The 17,711-nt window shown below is 41.2% G+C and overlaps 1 long non-coding RNA gene across 2 annotated transcripts; it reads right to left on the bottom strand.

Annotated features, from left to right (window-relative positions):
- Positions 1-11,669: 11,669 nt before the first annotated feature.
- Positions 11,670-17,336, bottom strand: LOC143891369 (uncharacterized). Of its 2 annotated transcripts, XR_013255297.1 has the most exons (4): positions 16,030-17,336; positions 12,728-12,871; positions 12,432-12,661; positions 11,670-12,347 (listed from the first exon to the last, which is right to left on the bottom strand). It is a non-coding gene; the product is annotated as an uncharacterized LOC143891369 (long non-coding RNA). The 2 variants fall into 2 exon arrangements; XR_013255296.1 differs by having other exon boundaries at positions 12,728-17,336.
- Positions 17,337-17,711: the final 375 nt, after the last annotated feature.

Genomic DNA, 17,711 nt, shown 5'->3' with positions numbered 1-17,711 from the left:
GAACCAAAACTTAGAGAGAGGGAGGGTTTTTCTTTTCTTAGAGAGAGAGGAGAGAGGGGTGGATGAATTTTTTTGAGTTGGGAGTCTCCCTTGGACGTTTTTGGATGATTTTTATACAAAAAAACTAGGGTTAAGAGAGAAATAGTAGTTTCCAATGTGAGAGCTCCCATTTTTGGCTCGTTCTTTCTTTCTTGTTTCCAAATTGGATTTGATTCCAATCTTAATTTCTTGTCAAACAAGACATGCTATTCCCATTTCACATTGTTTTTTTGGAAAACCCTTTTTAAGCAACCATTCCTCTTTTCCTTATTTCCTTCTTTTCTTTTTATTCTTTTTATTATTATTTTTGTTTTCATTTCAAATATGATGTCACCACCTTATCCAAAGGGATGGGCGCCTAACCCATGTAGGGCGCCCACCATGGTGGTCGACCCACATGGGTGGGCTCACATGGGCCCCCCGCGGCCCCCCGCTTCATGGGCTTTAACCCAATGGGCTTTTTCACACAGTTTTTGTTAAATTCACACTTTTATAAATGTACCCAACCCATGTAGCCTCTATGGTGCACCCCTAGCATGTGGTTGAACCATACCCTTTAGGAAAAAATGATTTTTCGGACCAAAATGACCTTTTTGACCAAAATACCCTCAAATTGGATCGCCTTTAAGGGGGAATTGTTAAAAATGGAAAGTCTTCGCGGTCAAAGTTCGAAAATAGAAATATTTTTTAAGTTGGCTCCATTGGATAAGGAAAATTGAACAGGGTCAGATGGGATCCCCTGTAAATGCCCGAAACGCCCTCTTTTCAAAATTTTCAATTCAAGTCAAACCCCTGATAAATTCTATTTTTAGTAGCTTTTTCAAAAAGTTATGGAATCGCTCAAGATTTCTCAGACACAACTCGGGGGTCAAATGGGACATATAAAAAATGACCAAAATATCCCTGTAGTGCAAAAATGGGCCAAAATGAAGGAAAATCCTAAAAATCCAAAAAATAGCAATTTTTCCCACTCGATTGGAAACTTGAGTTTACATCTTCCGGAGGCCAAAGGAACCCCCAAGAGACCTTTAGGATCGCGGATCAACTTCAGAATTCCTACAATGAGGCGAAATCTACCCTAAAATGCATGGATGCTTAATCCGAGGTGGAATGCAGACTCAAGACTTGACAAACTACTGAATCTTCTGCTTTTTAAAGTGTAGCAAAATGGGGGTGTCTACACTATATAGTGCCGTTGCGCCGTCGATTTCTCTGCAGCCTCGAAGGCCCCCTTTTCAATACAAGCGCAGTAGAGCTACCGAATTTCAAAGAACCCAACGTCCTATTCTCAATATAGCACCGTGGTTCTGCCGAAATTTCAACAATCTCTGAAGCTGCCTTCTTCAAACAAGTGCGGTTACGCCGCCCAACTCTCCAGTGGTAAGAATGTAATCCATTTACTTTTCTATCGTAAAGTAAGTTGCGAAATCAGGCTCTGCCAAAAGCAACTTACGATAAAAAACCTAAAAAATGTAATCTGTTTACTTTTCTGTTGTAAAGTAAGTTGCGAAATCAGGCTCTGCCAAAAGCAACTTATGATACAAACCTAAAAAATATAATCCATTTACTTTTCTGTCGTAAAGTAAGTTGCGAAATCAGGCTCTGCCGAAAACAACTTACGATACAAACCTAAAAAAAAAGTAATCCATTTACATTTCTATAGAGTATTTACAAAACGAGCAGGGTGGGTTTCATCGCCTTGATGTCAAGCCCCTCTACCTGCCTTTTACTAATTCCAGCACTTTACAAGTTTCTGCACAAGTAAGGTACGAGGTTGAGATGTCACAAGAGTCGTTCCGATACGGCTGATACCTTATGGAGTAAATCCTTTCGACTTGCTCTTTACTTTCTGCAATTTACAGCTTTCTGCACAGTAAAGTACGAGGTGGTGATATCATAGAATCTTGGGCATACAAATTGCCCCCTGAACTTATGTTATAAACCCCTCTGCATTGCTTTTACTTTCTATACAGTCATTTTTCGTTTGATTCAAGTTAACCTGATTGTGAGTAGTTGTGAGTTCCATTCAAATCGTAAACAAGTTACAACACCGATCAGGTTAATTATCGCTTATTTTCGTTTTCCTTTGTACATTCAGTCCATTTACATTCGATATTAAGCATAATCTAACAAGGGAAATAAGATCAAATCCTTTTATTTTAAACCCTTCCAAAATGCCAATCTAAGTTAAGAGACCAGATTAAGCCGGGGGAGAGGGGTGCTTAATACCTTCCCCAATTGTAACCACAACCCTTACCTGGATATCATCTGTACGGACCGTGCCTTAAGCAAACAGAGTAAAATATAAGGTTCTAGGCCCAGAGCAAAGGAACCCTTGATTACTATTCATCCAACGAAATTCGAGTCCTTACTCATTTCCTTGGAAGAATAGACACGGGTCCTAGGCCCTAACCTAGGTGGCAGCTCTGAGTTTCTCTAAACTTGCGAAGTTAGGACTATGGTCTCGAGTCCGCAAGTAGCGCAGATCAAATAACACGCCCCTACGTGAAACCCGATTGTGGTGATCCCCTGTCGTCCTGCGCAAACACGGGAAAAAACTGCCTCCCACAATAACCAACTTGGACCCTTCAGCAGCCGTAAATGCCTTGTTATCTGGAGCTAAGTCAGATGACTTCAAACGATCGATAGCGTGGAAGGCACCAACTTCCTTGGCCGATCTCATTGCAAAGTCAGAAAATTACATCTGAATAAAGGACACAGTGGCCGCCCTGAATAACAGGCATGGTGGCCAATCAGAGAGAAATGGGCAATCGTCCAACCAGAAACACAAACGAGAGGACGGACCACCCCGAAAAGATAGAAGCCCACCTCGAAAACATGAAAGCTATACCCCTCTCAACACCTCCAGGGCTCGGATCCTAGAAGCAATAACAGATGAAGACTTCCTCAGAAGGCCAGCTAAGATGTTGAGCGAAAGCAACAAGAGGGACAAATCCAAATATTGCAACCCAACGAGTGTCAGCACTTGAAAGAAGAGGTCGAACTGTTGACTGGGGAATCTGAGAAAATATGTCAAGTAAGGGGGCCAAGACAAGAGAGAACCTCGAGTTCCCAGTCCTCCCAGAGGTAGAAGCCCGCAAAGATCACCCTCGCGGGGAAACCGAACAAAATCTCCAGCCCCGGCAAGCCCTCCAGGAATAGAGCCGTCTTTCGAGCCAGCTGGGGTCGTCACGACCATAGTTGGGGGGCAATCACTGGAGGAAGCTCCTCAACCGCTCGCAAGGCTTATGCCCGCCAAGTAAACTCAGTTCATATCCCCAACAAAAAGTTGAAAGCCGATAACACGATTTCATTCTCTGATGCTGACTTGAATGATGTAATCCTGCCTCATAATGACGCCCTAGTCTTCACCATGTTGATCGCCAACTTCGAGACACTGAAGATCTTGGTCGACAATGGAAGTTCCGCTGATGTCATGTACTATCATGCTTTCAAACAACCAGGCATCAAAAACGACCTCTTGAAACCCTCCACTTTATGGGTTTGCTGGTGAGGTCGTCAAAGTGGTGAGATCGATAGAACTGTCAGTCTTTGTGGGGAGTGCACCGCCACGAGCCATAGCCATGATCGACTTTCTGGTGCTAAACACCCCCTCTGCTTACAATGCAATTTTGGGAAAACCGGGGCAAAATTTGTTGAGGGCAATACCTTCCACCTACCATCAGAAAATGAAGTTCATAACCCCGAGGGGGCCCCGCGAAGTCAAGGGTGATCAAACTCGATCCAGAGAATGCTACGTGAGTGCTCTCAAGGAAAAGAGATCACCAGAAGCAATGCCCATTGAGATGCTGGACCTCCGCGATGAAGCCTAAGCGGTCGTCAACAAACCAGCAGAAGAACTTGTTCAAATCCCGTTATACGAGGATCAAGCTGAGAAAATAGTACAAATAGTATAGTCACTAGACGAAGAAGTCAGAGATCAATTGATCCAATTTTCACAGATAATGCTGTTGTTTTTCCATGGACACCGACTGACATGCCAGGTATTGATCTGGCGGTTAGTGTCTATAAGCTCAGCGTAGATCCAACTTGTAAACCGATCAAGCAAAAGAAAAGACACTTCACCCCCGAGCGGCAAGCAGCCATCAAAGAAGAAGTTGAGAAGCTTCTTCGAGCAGATTTCATCCAGGAGATCAAATACCCCGACTGGTTGGCCAGTGTGGTAATGGTGAAGAAATCCAACGGGAAATGGAGGATCTGTATAGACTTTACTGATTTGAATAAGGCTTGTCCACAAACAGTTTCCCACTCCCAAAGATTGACCAGCTTATCGACTCCACATCAGGCCACGAACTACTAACCTTCATGGATGCTTTTTTAGGATATAACCAGATCAGGATGTACGAAGCAGATATTTTAAAGACATCCTTCATAACCGATCAGGGGTTATATTGTTATCGAGTAATGCCCTTCAGCCTCTAGAATGCTGGGGCTATCTATCAAAGGTTGGTCAGTAAACTCTTCTGAAACCAGATAGGCAGAAACATGGAAGTATATGTTGACAACATGCTTGTTAAGAGCAAGAAGGCAAACAATCACATCTTGTACCTCAAGGAAACATTCCAAGTCTTAAAAGAGTACAAGATGAAGCTAAATCCTACCAAATGCGCTTTCGGAGTCACAACTGGCAAATTTCTGCTTTTAACACTCAATTTTGCTAGAAATGATATTCTTCCTAAGTTGAATATACAAAGATCTAGCAAATACCAAAATTGTCTTACAAAGAGTTCAAGAATTATAGGAATGAACTTGAAAGATCAATTTGAACTCAAGGGCAAAAAGGATGGTTAATTTTCATGGAAGCACATATATGGTTTTCACATTTTAATTTTTTATTGTGGATTTACTTTGTGGATACTAAGTGCACAAGTGATGTGATTTGCACTTAGATAGGCTTTTCAAAAAAGATATTCAATAATGCACAACAATATAGTCTAAAGAAGAAATATAGCATTTACTACATTTAGACTATAGCAAATAAAATATGTGATCATTCAGCTCAAATGAATATAGATACATCGCAAGTTACAAGCATCACACATATGAGATCTATATTCATGGATAAAAGATTATGGCAATTAAGCTCAACTAATCTAGATACAACGAATGAATTAATGAATTGAAGTATCTAGAATGAATTAATGAATTGAAGTATCTAGAATGAATGTGAATGATATGACAATTTTAGCATAGCCCCTAAACTAACTCATTCACTAATTAGTTTAGAGGGAATCTTTTGGAACCCAAATCCCTTTGGTTTTATCCAAGTTTGTTTGTGGGAGTGTACCTTTTCTTATCCAAACAAACTTGTTAGATTTCACAATTCCAAGCTTACACTCAGAATTGTGATGCCCAACTCTACCACAATAATTATGATTAGTAGAAGATGAGCATTTAGAATCATAAGACTTTAAAGGTTGTTTATCTTTTTCCTCATGAAGTCTTTGATTCTTAATAGAGAGTTCTTTATTCATTTGTTTTTCATTTTCACAAACATGTTTATATTTTTCAACAAGTTCAATATTTGTGATTTCAAGGCTTTTAATTCTTTTCTCAAAGGCATTGCATTTTTTAAATAAGTCAACATTTTTATTGATCAGAAATATGCTCAATTGACTTAATTTTTCATTTCTTTTCAAACTTTCATTTATTTCCAATTTCAAATTTTCAATTTGAATTTCCAAATCGGAAATAGAATGTTTGAACTAAATTTCATATGCAAATTTTTTTTGTAAAGTCACATTTTTACCAGAAATTTTATCATTTGAAAAGAGACAAATATTTTTCTCAAAAATATTTTCTAATAAGGTCCAAATATCTTTTGCATTGATGCAATTTGAAATATTGCTAAAAATGTTTGGAGTTAAACCACAACATAATAAAATCATAGCCTTTGAGTTCAAGAAAAATAATTTCATATCACCTTCAGTGCATTTTCTTGAAAAAGAAATTTTCTCTTTAATGACATCTAAAATGTCATGATCTATGGATTTGAGATAGGCTAGCATTTGTGCTTTCCAAGCTCCATAATTCTTTCCATCAAAGAATGGAGGAATTATGGTGGATCGACCTTTCTCAAAATCCATAGGGATGGTCACAGATCTTTTCTCTTGTAGATTTTTAAGATTAAAAAATCTGTTTAAGAGCCTAGGCTCTAATACTAAATGAAATACAGGTGTGACAATCCAAGAGGGGGGGTGAATTGGTCAATTAGAAATTTTAGGCTTAATTAAAGGAGATTAAAAATTAATCTTCTAATTAAGCACTAATTAGTCTAACCCTTGTTAAAATATGTATATCAATAAAAGCTAGGATTTAGACTCTCTAATCATGCACATTTACTAACCCTTGTTCAAATGGATATCATAATGCAATTAGGGTTTGTAATATTTAACACAAGTGCATGTACTAACCCTTGTTCAATTAAAGCATAAACACAAGTAAGGTTAGAGATTACCAATCACCACACGTGCAAGAGAAGGAAACGAAGAGAGAGAGAGAGACAATGCACACCACAATGAGGACACCAAGATTTTATAGCGGTTCAGTCACAACTTGACCTACTCCACTCTTCCAAGTTTGGCTCATTGGGTACTCCAATATGGTGAGATTTCAAGCCAAATCTCGAAGCTCATACAATAAGCTTTTTCATTCTCAATGGCCAAAGCGAAGCCCATCGCACGAAGCCTTCGCAAGGAAATCAAACCCTCACACATGATTCACCTTTCTTCACGGGCCAAATCGGATACCCTTTTCTTCACCTTTCTTTACGAGCTAAAGAGGAGACCCTCACATGAAGAACAAATAAAAATAAAAACTCTCTTGCCTCTTAATAGGCAGATTACAAAGTTTAAGATCACAATCACTCCAAGAAATAAACAAATAAAAGCCCTATGGAGTGCCTCTTGATAATATGTAGAAATGAAAGATCAAAGAGGTTTTTAGCTTTTGAAATAAAAGGTTGAAGCTCAAAGAGAATGGAATTTGATATTTCTCTAAATGCTCAAAAGCTTGTAGAGATAGGTTTTAATCATGTATATATAGAGTATTTGAAAATATGACCGTTTGGGGTGAAACTGTAAATAAATGGCTATGGTCTCTTATCTCCTTTAGGCCCGTACGACTACGGTGTCCCATTTCCTTTGAGCCCGTACAACTAAGGTGTCTTATTCTTTTCGAGTGCATACGACTCTCTTATGGGCTTGTATAACTACAGTGTCCCATTCTCTTTTGACCAGTACAACTACGATGTCTCATTCCCTTCAAGTCCATATGACTATGGTCTCTTATCCCCTTTGGGCCTGTACAACTACAGTGTCCCATTCTGAAAAACAGGTGTGACAATCTAAGAGGGGGGGTGAATTGGTCAATTAGAAATTTTAGGCTTAATTAAAGGAGATTAAAAATTAATCCATTTAATTAAGCACTAATTAGTTTAACCCTTGTTCAAATAGGTATATCAATAAACTCTAGGGATTAAACTTTCTAATCATGCACATTTAGCTAACCCTTGTTCAAATAAATATTATAATGCAATTTAGGGTTTAGACATTTATCTTAAGTGCATTCACTAACCCTTGTTCAATTAAAGCATAAACATAAGTAAGGTTAGAGATTACCAATCACCACACGTGTGAGAGAGAGGGAGAAGGAAAAGAGCAAGCATCCACAAGGCACAAGATTTATAGTAGTTCGGTCACAACATGACCTACTCCACTCTTCCAAGTTTACCTCCTTAGGATCTCCAAAGGGAACAAACCCTTGCTTTTCCATTCTCAAGGGCCAAAGTGAAGCCCCTCGCACGAAGCCTTGACAAGGGAATCAAACCCTTGCACATGATTCACCTTTCTTCACGGGCCGAATCGGAGATATTTTTCTTCACCTTTCTTTACGGGCCGAAGAGGAGACCCTCACATGAAGAACAGAAAAAAAGAAAAACTCTCTTGCCTCTTAATAGGCGGAGTACAACATTGATAGCTCATATTCACTCGTAGAATATACAAATGTAATGCCCTATGGAGTGCCTCTTGATAACATGTAGAAATGGAAGATCAAAGAGGTTTTTAGCTTTTGAAATAAAAGGTTGAAGCTCAAAGAGAAATAGGATTTGATCTTTCTCTAAATGTTCAAAAGCTTGTAGAGATAGGTTTTAATCATGTATATGTAGAGTATTTGAAAATATGACCGTTTGGAGTGAAACTGTAAATAAATGGCTAGAAAAAGTCAAGCAAAAAATGCCCCAACGGCTAGTTTGCTCAACCATGGCGGTCGACCGGGCTACAGCGGTCGTCCGCCCCTATCGGGCGCCCTATTATATTTTTAAATTTCTTACCGTCGCGGTCGACCGGCCATATGGCAGTCGCCCGGCGAGGGCTAACTGTTTGCTCAGAAAATTTAGCTCTAAAACCTATCCCGGTCGACCGATCCACGACGGTCGCCCGCCCAAACCATGTAGGACTGTTCTGTTTTGAAACAGACACAAATCCGCGGTCGCCCGGCTTAACCCGGTTGACTGGCCCGATAAAATTCGAGATGGCCTGGATTTTCAGGTTCCATCCCGCGGTCACCCGGCCTAGCTCGGTCGACCGGCCCTGGTTAAAATTCCATTTTAACTTTAAAGATCATGGGCTTTTGGGCTATGATCTTTGGGCTTAAGTCCAAGGTTTTCAAACACATTTTTGGGTGTGTTGATGGTTTTCAAAGATGTAAAATGTTAAGTATAAAAACCATTTGAAAACCTTTTGAAAGTGCATTTAAACATAAAATCAAGAGGACTCCAAATACATTCTAAAAATAAGAACCTTGAGTCTTCTTGGAATGTCATGGCTCCTTTGCACTTTCTTGGACTTCTTCAGCTTGGGAAAAAACATCTTGTCCTTGTCTTGGCTCTTGTGACATGTCCTCCAATCTTCAATGCATCTTGAGGTACATGAGGTGTCACCATGGCATGTTCAACTCCAAGCTCCTTCTTGACACTTGCTAGGAACTTGTGGAATCTTCATGATGAGCTTCTTGATTTGAACATCTTCAAATGAGGATGTGTTCAATGTAGGTGCAAGCTCTTGGTTCCTTTGCTCCTTGATCCACAAGTCATGTGTTGTGAAGTGTTGTGTAATGGCGATTATGACATGAAAATCCTGTATACAACACAACACCTCAAAGCAACACAGCAGTCCGTAAATGCTAATCAATTTGGTTTGCTAGCATCAAAACAAGAAGGTAAGGTGAATGATTAACCCATGGAAACCCTTGGGCTTACAAATTCCTAAAGGATCAAATGGTCCAAATGAAGGCAATCAAGAAGGTCCAAATACCATCTGGGAACTCTATGTAGATGGCTCCTCCAACGCACAAGGAAGTGGAGCCAGCCTCATCTTGACATGACCTGATAGCTTCATAACTGAATACGCCATTCGATTTGGATTCTGCACGTCCAATAAAGAAGCAGAGTATGAAGCATTGATAGCAGGATTGAATCTAGTAGTTCAGGTACATGCAGATCAACTGAAGGCCTTCAGCGACTCGAAGTTATTTGCCAGTCAAGTGAAAGGCAAGTTTGAGGCCAGGGACTCAAGAATGGCCAAATATTTGGCCAGAGTCCAACATATCTTGAAAAAGTTTCAAAGTTTTGAAATAGAACGCATCCCTCGAGAAGAGAATGCGAAGGCGACGCATTGTCCCGACTGGCAGCATTGGGATACCTAGCACTGGGCCGCATATGTGTGGAACACATGAAGAAAGCTGCCATTGAAACAGAAATCGAAGAGATAACGTAAGTAGAATGGGAGCCATGCTGGATGGAAGAAATCATTCGATACCTTTAAGATGGAGAGCTCCCAGAAGATAAGAAGGAAGCACGCAGAATAATACAGAGGGCATCTCGTTCAGTTATGATGGCCAAAACCTATACAAAAGGTCCTACACATGTCCATATCTGAAGTGCCTTCACCCCACCGACGCTACGTACTCCTTGCGAGAGGTTCATGAAGGAATTTGTGGCGAGCATCTTGGGGGGAAGGCACTAATCTGAAAAATACTTCTAAGAGGACTATATTGGCCTACCTTGAGGAAAGACTCCCTAAATCTCATGAAAAAGTGTGACAAGTGTCAAAAGTTCGCCCCAACCTCCGATCAACTAGTAGTGGCCTTGACTCCGATCATCAGTCCAATACCTTTCGCAATTTGGGGAATGGACACACTAGGGCCCTTCCCCAAGGAACCAGGAGGACGAAAATTTGTAGTAGTAGTAGTGGATTATTTCACCAAGTGGGTGGAGGCGGAACCTATAGTCGAAATCATAGAGCAGAACATTCAATCCTTCTTTTGGAAGTCGGTCGTATGCCGGTTTGGCATTCCAAGGGTTCTTATCACAGATAACGAAACCCAGTTTGACAACAAGAAATTTAGAAGGTTATGCACAGACCTTCAAATTGAAAAGTGGTTCACGTCTGTAGCAGACCCCTAAACTAACGGCCAAACCGAAGTCACCAACCGAACCCTTCTCCAAGGCATCAAGAAAAAGCTAGACGAAAAATCAGGCCGATGGGCCGACGAACTTTATCGATTCCTCTGGGCTTATCGAACCACTCCTAGGGGCCCAACAAGAGAGTCCTCGTTCAATCTAACGTACGGGACCGAAGTTGTTATCCCCGTGGAAATTGGTGTTCCCTCTTTTTGTGTACAACAATTCGACGAAGGGCGGAACCACGAAGGCCTGAGGACAAACCTCAGTCTCCTCGACGAAGTAAGGGAAGACTCCAAGCTTTGGATCACGGCTTATCAGCAAAGGATTGTGCGGTATTACAATTGGAAGCTCCGACCGAGGGACCATAAAGTTGGGGACTTGGTGCTAAGAAAAGCCGCAGTTTCACAGCCCCGCAAAGTTGGCAAACTCTCCCCAACTTGGGAGGTACCATACAAAGTGGCACAAGTCATCCGACCAAGCAGTTACCAGTTGGAAACCTTCTAAGGTCACCTACTCCCCCACGCATGGAACTCCAAGAACCTCAAAAAGTACTACCAATAACGAAGCTCCTATCCTCTCTCCCCGCATATCACAGCGCTTTGTAATCAAGAATGGACTTGAGAAAAAAAAATGTGAACGTCCATGGTATCAATGAAATGAAATGAGACTCTTGACTATTGCCGATTTCAAAATGATAAATCTGGTTATTCCATTCCGGGTAACCAAAAAACTGAGCATTTACTAATCCTTCTGAAAGCTGGAGCACATCCTCGGGCTGGGAGAGAGAAAAGCATGATGATAGGTTAAGCAAGTAATAAACCCGAGTCTTTAAACTCAGGTCAAACAAAAACATCTAATAAGGTTACGCGCTTCAGTCCTAGGAACAACCTGGGAAAAGCGCCGAGACCAAGCCGGGTGATATAGAAGAGTTGGGGGAAACCCGATAGCAATTAACCTTTTAAGGTTATCACATCATGAAAGGTTACAGAAATCCCAATTAGATCAACCGCGGCCAATGGAAGCACACTCAATCCGATTAGAACCGCCCTCGTAATCTGACAAAATCGCTCAAGAAACAAACAAGCAAGGAAACTACGCATACATTAACATAGTGATGAAATTACAATGCTTGAGAAAACTCTAAATCCATTAGGTAAAGGGTAATAAAGCATCCACTGTGCAAAAAATAGCAAAATTATCCAGAAGGGAACAATCAGAATCCCACCAAAGTTTTAAACAACCCATAAAGGGCTTACAAGGCCAAAGTTCAGAATATAGAAACATCAAAGGAGAAGACGAAAACACAAATCTAAGAGGCCGGGGCATCCTGGTCGTTAGGAACCTAGGCGGGAGTCTGATCGTGCTTGTGACTAGAGTCCTTCGTAACAGGGTCGTCAGCCTAGACGGCAGCAGAGCTAGCGTATAGGCTTTCCCAAGAAATATCCTCGAAGTCAAGACTGGCATTGGGATACTTCTTCAAAATAAGGCCTTTACACGCATCAAAGGCCTCCGTATATGCAGTAGAGATGAGCTCATAAAGTTTGGTCTGCTTCACCTCAACAGCCTCCTCCACAGCCTTTTTCTTCTCCGCCAGGTGCTCCAATGCTTGATCGTCCAATGCCCTTCGAATCCACTCTTCTTGGGCATTCTTCAAACGAGCATTCTCCTTGGTCAACTTGGTCCTTGCCTCCCTCAACGCCTTCAGCTTTGTGAACAGTTATTCATTGTCCTTGTTAGCCTGGCCTAACTTCTTCTGGACACTTGTTAAGGTTTCAGAAAACATCATGGACTTCCTCTCTAAGTCAGTCCAGTAGAAACCCAACTGCAAGGACAAACAGCAAGTAAGAAGGCAATCAAAGTCGTGAATGAACACATAACAAACAGACGAAGAATTCATAACAGTCACCTAATAAATAGATGCAAAACCGGCTCTGAAGGCCGTCTCAAGAACCTCTTTCTCGATGCACTTAGCATCCTTCTCCAACACGCCCTTCTTGATGTGTTCACGGGCAATTTCCGGGTTACTGAACACGGTGTCAGTTCAGAGAATAGACCAGTCAGGGCAAAGCACCTTGTCCTTCTCGATCGGCAGTACTGTAGAAGCCGAATGCTTCAGTGCAGTCCTAGTTCCACCACCTAATGCCTTAACCCTTTCAGGATGTGTGTCCTTATAAAGCTGCGCTAAGGAAGAAAGAGACTTACCGGCCATAGTGGATCTAATTTCTTTCCCCTTTTCCTGGATTGGATGGTCAGAAGGTCCCTCCGGCTCCTTCCTCTTATGGGACTGTCCCACCTTGTTCGCCATTACCCGCTTCACCATCTATGCCTTCTTTACAACATCCATCACTAAAAACAAAGAAAAAACCGAAGGAATAACAGATGGTCAGAAAATAAGACATGACTGAAGGAAGCAAAAGAACCACTGTGGACCCAGATCCGAGAGAGACGGAGGGACGAGCCCCACGCGCTAAGTCTCAGTGGATCATCCACGTGAATGGAGAGCTACCAAGGAACTCTCGAAAAAATGTGCCTCTCACAGCATGAGTGGCGATAAAAGGTGAGATACCTCTCGATTCGGGGACTAGCCCAGATTCGAGGCGTACCTTAAACAAAGAAAAGTCGTCATCCAAGGAAGCAGGCCCTGGATCCCATACTATGCTCTGTTGCAACGGATAACCAGAGATATAAAAGAAGGGTTCGTGCCTGGTTACAAATTTGGAAGGTCCGAAGAGCACCTCGTCCGCCCAAGTGCAAGCACCTGGTCTCTTATGCCATTTACTTAATGATTTTGAAGAGTTTTGGGCGAAAGTCATATGAAATGGGAACGAATATCTCCGAGAAGACGTCTATCTAATCATGCATGTCTCAGAGATGATTAATAAACATACATAAAAGAAACGAAAGAAGTGTCACCTGAGAATAACTAGGTTATGAGTGTCATACCTAATTGATGTCTAAATTCTGGTGTGCAAACACATGCATGCTACAGCTAAAGGTATAGGATCTGTACATGAAAGTAAGAAAACACAGCAAAACATACAACACAAATCAACTCTATACATGACTGGACAAGATGAATCTTAAAACTCTAATGCAGGACTTGACTCGGACCAAGATGGCCGTCCATCCCAGCTGCTCTACGTATCCCGGCCTCGGGAAGAATCGGAGTCAACGTAGTTCGATGACCTATTCTAAACTACGATGCCTAACCATCTAGAACCGCTATCCTAGACTCGATCCACTAGACTCGACTGATTTTTTAAAGCTTTTTATACGATTGCTTAAATTCAAGTGAACTGTAAATTTTAGGACTCTCTATATGCCCTAACTAATGCAAGTTGGTTAGCCTTAAGCTAATGTAAGTGGGCCCTACATCCTATGTGTAACTAGGCTGTGCATCCTAAAGAAAACCATGGGCTGACTATATGCTTCCTAGTCTAGCCATCGGTTCAACTAAGTGTCTAACCGATCGACTTGAGGCCTCCTAACGCTAGGGACACTCACACCACAGGACACACCATATCAATACAAATCAGGACAGACTCCTAACTCTAAAACATCCCAAACAGCTAAGACAGATTCCTAACTCTAGGGGAAGATCTTTTTGAAAAAAGGTTTTTGAAGAATTTTTGTATTTTTGGAATGTTCGAAGTGTTTATTTTTAAAGGTTTGGCTGGACTTTGGATAAAGATCCCAAGCTGCACTACGTACCCTGTTGAAAGGGATCAAGCCAACATAGTTCGAAACAGAATTCCTAACTACTCTCCTAATGACTCAAGATTTTTGAGATTTTTGGATTTTTCAGATATTTTGATGTTTTTGAAATTTCTGAATGTTTTTGAGTTTTTGACACCAGAGGACAAAATCCTATCATCATAAGGGGAGGATAGACTCCTGATATCCCGTAAAGGTTGGACAGCATCCTATGCTTTGCGAGGGAAAAGAACAAGATCACAGCTCTGCAAGGGTTGGACAGCATCCTATACCTTGCAAGAGTGGATAAAAAAAATCACAATGATTTGATGAGAGGTTGGACAGAATCCTAACCCCTATGATGATAGGACTGACTCCTGAAACATGAAGGACTAACTCTCTCGCTAAGGACAGACTCTTATACTGAGGACTGACTCCTAGTGCACAACCCCAATAAGGGAATACAAATGAGACTAGGCTAGTCTCCTAAAAGAAAAGGAGATAAAAAAAGGGTGTTAGTGAGACTGGGCAAGTCTCTTAAACACAGAGATGGGCTCCAAGTAACACTATCATTGCCCCTGCAATGATGAAAGGATTAGGATAACTACCAGACCAAATTGGTCTTCAACTAAGAAGGGAGTTTCTAATGATGAGGCTAAGCAAGCCTCCTACGTGCGACTCACTAATGAGACAAAGCCTATCTCTTAAAGAGTATGACTCTCTGCACAAGACATAGCTTGTCTCCTAATAGGGTAAGACATTTCTGCACGAGACATAGATTGTCTCCTAAGAGGGCTCTAGAGAAACTCTTTCATTGCCTTTGCAATGAATGGGTTTCTAATGTCTATGGGATACACATATAAAAGACTGGTCAAGTCTTTTGAAAAGAAGAGGGGAGTGCTACTTGGACTAAGCAAGTCCCCTAATGATGGGCTTGGGCTAGCACCTTCATCGCCCTCGGCAATGAAGAGAAACTAATATCTGAGGGTGCCTAAAAATCTAAGAAATCTCTATCTAAAGAAAGAGGGTACTACCATGACCGGGTAAGTCCCTCCAAAGATGGGCTTGGGCTATCGCCTTCATCGCCCTTTCATAATGAGAAAGGGCAATGGTTCAAAGGGTATCTAAAAAAACTAAGAAACTTCTATCTAAAGAAGGAGAAAGAAAAACAGGGGGGACTACCATGACAAAGTATGTCCCTCTAAAAAAATGGGCTTGGGCTAGCGCCTTCATCGCCCCATTTAAATCATACACAAAAATAATCAATTCACCATTCAAGGAATACTCCCAAAGTTCATATCTTATTCACATGTCATTATGCTACTAAAATCACGACATCAGAAAAACAATTTCGGACAAAAATATGTCCGTCATGAGCAGCACAAGATGTAACTGTAGCTTATGGAAATTAGCTTCTTATGAACAATGGATTAAATGAAAATGAACATTATATATCTGACATGTAAATAACCAAACTTATAGAAAATGAATTTCATAGTACTTAACCTATAAGCATAAGTTGGGAATGAGACTCTGCTCCTGTCTCTTCTATGTGAAGGTTTTTGCATCAAATGTTAAGTATTTGGAAAATAACAAGTTACCCAATCAGATCCAATCTAAGCCTTAAGAGCTTGGATGAAATATGGGATCCATTCCCTTGAATTTTCGCAATCAGATCATGTTGGATTTGTTAGACCAAACAAATTTTACTATCAACAGTGATCATAAACAAACCAAATGTAGATCCAAACTAACCAAATCAGCAAGAACTACACATTAAGCATGAATTAGAGAGGAGGAAAAAGAAGTACCTGAGTTGTTAGTGATATTGCCAAAGAACTGAATCAATCAAGAGTTGCAGGTACTCACTAGATCATTAGGCTGGCCTTCAGATGTCTGGGATTTGACAATTTTTTTTATTATCTGCTGAACTCTTGAAATTGCTCTTCTTTTACTTTTACATTTGCAAAGCTCTAAATCAAAAGAACTTCTAAATCAACTCCTCCTTATTTCTCTGCTCCAAATTCCCTCACTCCAGACCTTAACTCATTTATATCTGAGGTAAGAAGCAATGGCTGACCGAAGCTTCAATTTTTCCGGAGAAAAGTTATCGGAGTAAGTAATCTCACTTTCTTTCTCTATGAAATTTCAAGGAGCTGCCGCCGGATTTCATGGAGGATTGCCGGAAAAAGAGAATCTGACCGGAAAATCAACCGGAAAACGATCGGAGAAGAAAGAGGAACAAATTTACGGTTTGGATTAAGAAAATCAAAATGAAGATGATCAAATCAAGCTTGGCCGGAATATCGACCGGAATAATACTAGAATCTCACCGGAGAAGAAAGGATAGCAGAGTTAGGGTTTAGACAGATTCAATCAACAGAAAATGAGGTTTATTGAGGCTTGAGTGAAGAAGAAACAATGAGAGCTAGAATTCTGTCGGATTTTTGATCGGAGAATAAGATCTCGATCGGAAAATAAAAATAGCAAGGGTTTGGAAGAAAAGAAATGGAGAAGATCTATGATTCAAAAGAAAAAACTAAGATGAACGGAAGATCCAAACGAGGATGCACTCACCGGAGAAGATGAGCTCGCCGGAGAAGAAAAGGTACAGTTAGGGTTTGAGGTGGTAGATCGGAGAAGATGACCGGAGCTTTCTCTCTCTCTCTTTCTCTCTCTCCCTGCTGCTCCTTGTAGATCTGATTTCTAAGAAAGAGAAAAAGAGCTTGAGCTTTGACTGAGGTTGGCCGGAGCTAGAGTTTTGCCGGAAAATGGCAATCGGAGATGATCGGAGGAGATGAAAGAGTGCTATGGCTGACCGGAATTTCGTCGGAGTTTGGCCGAAGTTCCGGCAAAATTCACTCAGAGAAGACGATCGGAAAATGATCGGAAGAGGAAAATCACGATCGGAAAAGAGAAATGGGTTTTGGATTTGGGAGAAAATCTCCTCTGCGATTTTTTATTTTTTTTTTAGAAAAATTGAAAAACCTCTGTTTGTAACGAAAATGACCTTTATATAAGGAGATGCCAAATTCGCACCCCCTCTAATACCTTGGACAGCCCCATCTAGGATAATCCACCCCCCTCTTGTACTTGCCCTACGACACTTACCTCGGCTCGTTTGCTAGGCAAACGTGCTCGGATTTTGATGAAATTTTGCAGGGACCTAGCTGGGGCCTTAACCTAGCTTAGAGTGAAGTTTGGGACCCTACCTAGATGATTTGATGGGGTTTTGCATAAAATTGGAGGGTTTAGGGCACGGTCAAAATGGGGTGTCTACAACCACAAAAGCAAGAAAAGCTCTAATTACGGGCAGGCCTAAGACACCTACTGGCTGGGGTCGTATAACTGACTCCAATCGCTAACAAAGCTTCCTCACTATCATAATCCTTATAATAGATCGACCCATCCTCTAGGAGATGCGCCTCAAGAGCCTTGAAGGTTGCCAAGTCACCACGCAACAACTCAGGCTTCTCACTCGTTAACTTTGTAT

The sequence above is a fragment of the Tasmannia lanceolata genome, unplaced genomic scaffold, assembly GCF_043159265.1.
Source record: "Tasmannia lanceolata isolate RefF3 unplaced genomic scaffold, GAP_Taslan_0.1 ptg000013l, whole genome shotgun sequence".
NCBI classification, from domain to species: domain Eukaryota; kingdom Viridiplantae; phylum Streptophyta; class Magnoliopsida; order Canellales; family Winteraceae; genus Tasmannia; species Tasmannia lanceolata.
The sequence above is the reverse complement of the archived record's forward strand: the minus strand, read 5'-3'. Positions and strand labels throughout refer to the sequence as shown.